The sequence below is a fragment of the Dendrobates tinctorius genome, unplaced genomic scaffold, assembly GCF_039654945.1.
Source record: "Dendrobates tinctorius isolate UK_male_01 unplaced genomic scaffold, ASM3965494v1 ptg000184l, whole genome shotgun sequence".
NCBI classification, from domain to species: domain Eukaryota; kingdom Metazoa; phylum Chordata; class Amphibia; order Anura; family Dendrobatidae; genus Dendrobates; species Dendrobates tinctorius.
In genome coordinates this window covers 18,049,933-18,058,746 of record NW_027361851.1, presented here as the reverse complement: position 1 = coordinate 18,058,746, position 8,814 = coordinate 18,049,933, and the positions used below count along the sequence as shown (strand labels likewise).

General features: G+C 37.9%; 1 non-coding gene across 1 annotated transcript; it reads left to right on the top strand.

Moving 5' to 3' along the window:
- Positions 1-1,699: 1,699 nt before the first annotated feature.
- TRNAL-CAG (transfer RNA leucine (anticodon CAG)) lies at positions 1,700-1,782 on the top strand. Its single transcript has one exon. It is a non-coding gene; the product is annotated as a tRNA-Leu (tRNA).
- The last annotated feature ends 7,032 nt before the right edge of the window (positions 1,783-8,814 follow it).

Genomic DNA, 8,814 nt, shown 5'->3' with positions numbered 1-8,814 from the left:
AATGAACAAAAACCAGCGTTTCATGAATTTCTTTTGGGGGGGTGCGTTTACACCGTTCCGCATGCGGTAAAATTGATAAAGCGGTTGTATTCTTCGGGTCAGTACGGTTACAGCGATACCTCATTTAGGTCGTTTTTTTATGTTTTTGTCAGTTTTATGCAATGAAAACTATTTTATATAAAAAATAATTATTTTTGCATCGCTTTATTCTGCGAGCTATAACTTTTTTATTTTTTCGCTGATGATGCTGTCTGGCAGCTCGTTTTTTGCGGGACAAGATGACGGTTTCAGCGGTACCATGGATATTTATATGCGTCTTTTTGATCGCGCGTTATTACACTTTTTGTTTGGCGATATGATAATAAATCATTATTTTTTGCTTCGTTTTTTATTTTTATTTTTTAAGGGGTTCGCTAAAGGGGTTAACTAATGGGACAGTTTCATAGGGCGGGTCGTTACGGACGCGGCGATACCTAATATGTACTTTTGTGTACTAATGTGTACTTTTATTGTTTGTTTTTTTATTATTTCCAAAAAATGGATTTATTGGGGGAATATTTTTTTTTCTAATTTATTTGGCGATTTTTTTTTAATTATTTTAACACTTTTTTTTATTTTTTTTTGCTTTATTAAATAGTCCCAGGTGGGACATCACTGTCCTGTGACAGATCGCTGATCTGTCACATCACAGATCACTGTGACAGATCAGCGATCTGACACAGGCACTGCAGAAGGCTTCCTCATGCCTGCGCTTTGCAGGCACTGAGGAAGCCAGCTTCCTGCAGGCCCCTGAAGGCCCCCGTCGCCATCTTGGATTCGGGGGCCTGGAGGAAAGGAGCCCCCCGCAGCAGCGCTGCACATTGCGCTGCCGTGGGGGGCTCAGGGAAGCATGGAGGGGGCCCCCTCCCTGCCGATGCTTCCCTTTAACCCCCGGTACACCGCGATCATGTTTGATCGCGGTATGCAAGTGGATAACATGTCGGGTGCGGTCCGTGACCGCCCCTGACACATTGAGCCGGGTGTCAGCTGTGATAATCAGCTGACACCCGTCCATGGGCATAGGGGCCCAGGTGCCATGGACGGGATAGTACGTCGGATGGCAGAAAGGGGTTAAACAAAGCACATGGACTGATTATTTACAGCTAATGTAAAAGGCCTAAAAATCTTAACTATCTACAGAAAACAAAATGTTAAAAATTTGAGAAACGGTAAATTTTTCCTTTTGAACACATGAATGTTTTTTAGTAATTTTTCCTCTATTTTGTTTTATTTCAGATTGACTTAGCTGTAAGAGGATTAAAAGGCCTGATAGCTGAAACAGACAGCACTTATCAGACACTAGCTGAAAGATTATAGTCAGCTTTGTTGACTTTGAAACACTGAGGCATTACTGAGACAAATGTCCTTAAAAAATATGCTGGGGACAAAGTCAAAAAGGCAAAAAACACAAGCTCCACACAGGCCCGTCATCTTTCATTTGAAATATAGGAGGTTTCTACTTTAATGGTAAGACAAAGCATCTACATATTTGACATTGCTCCAGTGAGTAGAGCCCACTTAAAAATGTATGGGTTGCTTGTCTCTGCAAAATGTTATTTATTTACTTTTTTGGGGTGGTGTGACAAGCTTTTAATCACAAGGAATGGTAACATTTCTGCTGACTAGCATGGAAGGAGTTAAGTTCCAATTGCATATGGAAGTCAGGATGGCCGAGCGGTCTAAAGCGCTGCGTTCAGGTCGCAGTCTCCCCTGGAGGCGTGGGTTCAAATCCCACTTCTGACATCAACATTTAATTTCAAGAAACTTTATCTTCATTGATTAGATGAGGTCAAACAAAACTTAGTAATGTGGTTTTGAAAAATTTCCTGAGAGTCTTTGGAGTGAATCTGAATTTGTCCTCTCAAAAAAGAACTCTAGGAACATCAAACAGATTTTTTGTGCATATGTCTGTTGTTCTTTTGGCACTAGAAAAATCCTTTGGACAGTCAATGAGGAGGGACTATTTCACCTCTTTGTGTTCTCTGTCCCTATTAGGGTAGGGAATCAACCTTCTACAGTGCTGTCATGAAATATATCTAGAAACGGATTTGCTGGTAAGTCTACTTTCATAGTTTTCACCTCATACATCAATAGACCATAACGATACTTAATAAACAAAAACTTAAAAAGTAGGTAATCATAGTTTAAAAATGTGAAATGCCCATGTCATTCTGACATGTTTCAGCACATTTTGGGACAAATGGTCTCACTTTTAACATTAACAATCAGTAAAATATTTTCTCTAAATTTTTGTCTCTTTTTTGCCCCAATTGTTTGCATCTCATAAAAAATAAAACTTGATGTAACATTATGCATGCAAATTGTGTTTTATGTGCGACCATGACCTATTCTAGAAGCACAGGGTCAGAATTATACTGGTGCATGGAGACAAACTGAAAATGTAAAATTTCAATGGCAAAATTTCTGTCTTTTTCTACTCATTCACAAATAGTTAATGAATGTTATTAAATATGTACAGCAAAATGGAAGGTGTTTCAAATAGAAATCATGCTTCAAAAAACAGTCAAATGAAAAATTATAATATATCCCTCCAGGTGTGACACTTGACATTTGCAGAGTGTCAAACCCCCCAGAAAATGTATAGATATGGCCGAAATAGCTCATTTGGGAGCGCATTAGACTGAAGATCTAAAGGTCCCTGGTCCAATCCCGGGTTTCGGCAAAATGCTTTTTCTTCACCGTTTACATTTTAAGGAGATATTAAACAAAGCACATGGACTGATCATTTACAGCTAATGTAAAAGGCCTAAAAATCTTAACTATCTACAGAAAACAAAATGTTAAAAATTTGAGAAACGGTAACTTTTTCCTTTTGAACACATGAATGTTTTTTAGTAATTTTTCCTCTATTTTGTTTTATTTCAGATTGACTTAGCTGTAAGAGGATTAAAAGGTAACCTGATAGCTGAAACAGACAGCACTTATCAGACACTAGCTGAATGATTATAGTCAGCTTGTTTGACTTTGAAACACTGAGGCATTACTGAGACAAATGTCCTTAAAAAATATGCTGTGGAAAAAGTCAACAAAGGCAAAAAACACAAGCTCCACACAGGTCCATCATCTTTAATTTGAAATATAGGAGGTTTCTCCTTTAATGGTAAGACAAAGCATCTACATATTTGACATTGCTCCAGTGAGTAGAGCCCACTTAAAAATGTATGGGTTGCTTGTCTCTGCAAGCAAAATCTGGGCACTAAACTGGCATACTTGCAATGCTGGATGGTTCAGAGCGAAAACACCTATAGGCTGACAATAGTAATTGCAGGTGTTGATTAACTCATTGTGCAAAATAATTTCTAAAATGTGGTCACTTTGGGAGGTTTTCTGCTGTTTTGGTACTCTGCAAATTTCATCTGCAAAGTATTCCTGCAAAATCTGCATTGCAAAACCCAAATAGGGCTCTTCCTTTCAAAGCCCTGCTGTGTGGCCAAACAACAGTTTCTGAAGAAATGTGGTGCATCATCGCATTTGTGAGAAATCAAACATTCCTTATATCAAAATAAATGGAGGTTTAAAGATTAATGCAGACGAAATGTACGCATATAAAAAATGTTATTTATTGACTTTTTTGGGGTGGTGTGACAAGTTTTCAATCACAAGAAATGGTAACATTTCTGCTGACTAGCATGGAAGGAGTTAAGTTACAAATGAAACTCAAAGTGAGGATGGCCGAGCGGTCTAAGGCGCTGCGTTGAAGTCCCAGTCTCACCTGGAGGCGTGGGTTGAAATCCCACTACTGGTATCAACTTTTCAAGAAACTTTATCTTCATTTATTGATCAGATGAGGTCAAACAAAACTTAGTAATGTGGTTTTGAAAAATTTCTTCCTGAGAGTCTTTGGAGTGAATCTGAATTTGTCCTCTCAAAAAAGAACTCTAGGAACATCAAACAGATTTTTTGTGCATATGTCTGTTCTTTTGGCACTAGAAAAATCCTTTGGACAGTCAATGAGGAGGGACTATTTCACCTCTTTGTGTTCTCTGTCCCTATTAGGGTAGGGAATCAACCTTCTACAGTGCTGTCATGAAATATATCTAGAAACGGATTTGCTGGTAAGTCTACTTTCATAGTTTTCACCTCATACATCAATAGACCATAACGATACTTAATAAACAAAAACTTAAAAAGTAGGTAATCATAGTTTAAAAAGTGTGAAATTCGCATGTCATTCTGACATGTTTCAGCACATTTTGGGACAAATGGTCTCACTTTTAACATTAACAATCAATAAAATATTTTCTCAAAATTTTTGTCTCTTTCTTGCTCCAATTGTTTGCATCTCATAAAAAATAAAACTTGATGTAACATTATGCATGCAAATTGTGTTTTATGTGCGACCATGACCTATCCTAGAAGCACAGGGTCAGAATTATACTGGTGCATGGAGACAAACTGAAAATGTAAAAATTCAATGGCAAAATTGCTGTCTTTTTCTACTCATTCACAAATAGTTAATGAATGTTATTAAATATGTACAGCAAAATGGAAGGCGTTTCAAATAGAAATCATGCTTCAAAATACAGTCAAATGAAAAATTATAATATATCCCTCCAGGTGTGACACTTGACATTTGCAGAGTGTCAAACCCCCCAGAAAATGTATAGATATGGCCAAAATAGCTCAGTTGGGAGAGCGTTAGACTGAAGATCTAAAGGTCCCTGGTCCAATCCCGGGTTTCGGCAAAATGCTTTTTCTTCACCGTTTACATTTTAAGGAGATATTAAACAAAGCACATGGACTGATCATTTACAGCTAATGTAAAAGGCCTAAAAATCTTAACTATCTACAGAAAACAAAATGTTAAAAATTTGAGAAACGGTAACTTTTTCCTTTTGAACACATGAATGTTTTTTAGTAATTTTTCCTCTATTTTGTTTTATTTCAGATTGACTTAGCTGTAAGAGGATTAAAAGGTAACCTGATAGCTGAAACAGACAGCACTTATCAGACACTAGCTGAATGATTATAGTCAGCTTGTTTGACTTTGAAACACTGAGGCATTACTGAGACAAATGTCCTTAAAAAATATGCTGTGGAAAAAGTCAACAAAGGCAAAAAACACAAGCTCCACACAGGTCCATCATCTTTAATTTGAAATATAGGAGGTTTCTCCTTTAATGGTAAGACAAAGCATCTACATATTTGACATTGCTCCAGTGAGTAGAGCCCACTTAAAAATGTATGGGTTGCTTGTCTCTGCAAGCAAAATCTGGGCACTAAACTGGCATACTTGCAATGCTGGATGGTTCAGAGCGAAAACACCTATAGGCTGACAATAGTAATTGCAGGTGTTGATTAACTCATTGTGCAAAATAATTTCTAAAATGTGGTCACTTTGGGAGGTTTTCTGCTGTTTTGGTACTCTGCAAATTTCATCTGCAAAGTATTCCTGCAAAATCTGCATTGCAAAACCCAAATAGGGCTCTTCCTTTCAAAGCCCTGCTGTGTGGCCAAACAACAGTTTCTGAAGAAATGTGGTGCATCATCGCATTTGTGAGAAATCAAACATTCCTTATATCAAAATAAATGGAGGTTTAAAGATTAATGCAGACGAAATGTACGCATATAAAAAATGTTATTTATTGACTTTTTTGGGGTGGTGTGACAAGTTTTCAATCACAAGAAATGGTAACATTTCTGCTGACTAGCATGGAAGGAGTTAAGTTACAAATGAAACTCAAAGTGAGGATGGCCGAGCGGTCTAAGGCGCTGCGTTGAAGTCCCAGTCTCACCTGGAGGCGTGGGTTGAAATCCCACTACTGGTATCAACTTTTCAAGAAACTTTATCTTCATTTATTGATCAGATGAGGTCAAACAAAACTTAGTAATGTGGTTTTGAAAAATTTCTTCCTGAGAGTCTTTGGAGTGAATCTGAATTTGTCCTCTCAAAAAAGAACTCTAGGAACATCAAACAGATTTTTTGTGCATATGTCTGTTCTTTTGGCACTAGAAAAATCCTTTGGACAGTCAATGAGGAGGGACTATTTCACCTCTTTGTGTTCTCTGTCCCTATTAGGGTAGGGAATCAACCTTCTACAGTGCTGTCATGAAATATATCTAGAAACGGATTTGCTGGTAAGTCTACTTTCATAGTTTTCACCTCATACATCAATAGACCATAACGATACTTAATAAACAAAAACTTAAAAAGTAGGTAATCATAGTTTAAAAAGTGTGAAATTCGCATGTCATTCTGACATGTTTCAGCACATTTTGGGACAAATGGTCTCACTTTTAACATTAACAATCAATAAAATATTTTCTCTAAATTTTTGTCTCTTTCTTGCTCCAATTGTTTGCATCTCATAAAAAATAAAACTTGATGTAACATTATGCATGCAAATTGTGTTTTATGTGCGACCATGACCTATCCTAGAAGCACAGGGTCAGAATTATACTGGTGCATGGAGACAAACTGAAAATGTAAAAATTCAATGGCAAAATTGCTGTCTTTTTCTACTCATTCACAAATAGTTAATGAATGTTATTAAATATGTACAGCAAAATGGAAGGCGTTTCAAATAGAAATCATGCTTCAAAATACAGTCAAATGAAAAATTATAATATATCCCTCCAGGTGTGACACTTGACATTTGCAGAGTGTCAAACCCCCCAGAAAATGTATAGATATGGCCAAAATAGCTCAGTTGGGAGAGCGTTAGACTGAAGATCTAAAGGTCCCTGGTCCAATCCTGGGTTTCAGCAAAATGCTTTTTCTTCACCGTTTCCATTTTAAGGAGATATTAAACAAAGCACATGGACTGATCATTTACAGCTAATGTAAAAGGCCTAAAAATCTTAACTATCTACAGAAAACAAAATGTTAAAAATTTGAGAAACGGTAACTTTTTCCTTTTGAACACATGAATGTTTTTTAGTAATTTTTCCTCTATTTTGTTTTATTTCAGATTGACTTAGCTGTAAGAGGATTAAAAGGTAACCTGATAGCTGAAACAGACAGCACTTATCAGACACTAGCTGAATGATTATAGTCAGCTTGTTTGACTTTGAAACACTGAGGCATTACTGAGACAAATGTCCTTAAAAATATGCTGTGGACAAAGTCAAAAAGGCAAAAAACACAAGCTCCACACAGGTCCATCATCTTTAATTTGAAATTTAGGAGGTTTCTGCTTTAATGGTAAGACAAAGCATCTACATATTTGACATTGCTCCAGTGAGTAGAGCCCACTTAAAAATGTATGGGTTGCTTGTCTCTGCAAGCAAAAGCTGGGCACTAAACTGGCATACTTGCAATGCTGGATGGTGCAGAGTGAAAACACCTATAGGCTGACAATAGTAATTGCAGGTGTTGATTAACTCATTGTGCAAAATAATTTCTAAAATGTGGTCACTTTGGGAGGTTTTCTGCTGTTTTGGTACTCTGCAAATTTCATCTGCAAGGTATTCCTGCAAAATCTGCATTGCAAAACCCAAATAGGGCTCTTCCTTTCAAAGCCCTGCTGTGTGGCCAAACAGTAGTTTCTGAAGAAATGTGGTGCATCACCGCACTTGTGAGAAATCTAACATTTCTAATGTCCAAACAAAATAAATGGAAGTTTAAAAATTAATGCAGATGAAAAGTACGCATATAAAAAATGTTATTTATTGACTTTTTTGGGGTGGTGGGACAAGTTTTCAATCACAAGAAATGGTAACATTTCTGCTGACTAGCATGGAAGGAGTTAAATTACAAATGCAACTCGAAGTCAGGATGGCCGAGCGGTCTTCAGAAACTACTGTTTGGCCACACAGCAGGGCTTTGAAAGGAAGAGCCCTATTTGGGTTTTGCAATGCAGATTTTGCAGGAATACTTTGCAGATGAAATTTGCAGAGTACCAAAACAGCAGAAAACCTCCCAAAGTGACCACATTTTAGAAATTATTTTGCACAATGAGTTAATCAACACCTGCAATTATTATTGTCAGCCTATAGGTGTTTTCACTCTGAACCATCCAGCATTGCAAGTATGCCAGTTTAGTGCCCAGCTTGTGCTTGCAGAGACAAGCAACCCATACATTTTTAAGTGGGCTCTACTCACTGGAGCAATGTCAAATATGTAGATGCTTTGTCTCACCATTAAAGTAGAAACCTCCTATATTTCAAATTAAAGATGACGGACCTGTGTGGAGCTTGTGTTTTTTGCCTTTTTGACTTTGTCCCCAGCATATTTTTTAAGGACATTTGTCTCAGTAATGCCTCAGTGTTTCAAAGTCAAACAAGCTGACTATAATCATTCAGCTAGTGTCTGATAAGGCTGTCTGTTTCAGCTATCAGGTTACCTTTTAATCCTCTTACAGCTAAAGGCCCTTTTACATTTAGCGATGCACCAGCAATCCAACCAGCGATCCGACCCGGTCAGGATCGCTGGTGCATCGCTAAATGATCGCTAGTGAGCTTTCATACAGAAAGATCTCACAGCGATGCAGCAGCGACGCAGCGCACGATACTTACCATTCACACACAGCGATCCTGCGTCCTCCCGCCCGCCTCCACGCGTCGCTGGACGTCACAGCAGGAAGTCTCAGCAGGAAGCGCCCGACGAGAAATGGAGCCGGACATTCTCGCGCGATCAGTGATGAGCAGCGGGGTAGCCGGTCGCTGGTAAGTATCACACATAGCGATATCACTAGCAATATCGCTATAACGTCACAAAACCAGTGACGTTTTAGCGATTTTGCTAGCGATATCGCTTAGTGTAAAACCCGCTTAAGTCAATCTGAAATAAAACAAAATAGAGGAAAAATTACT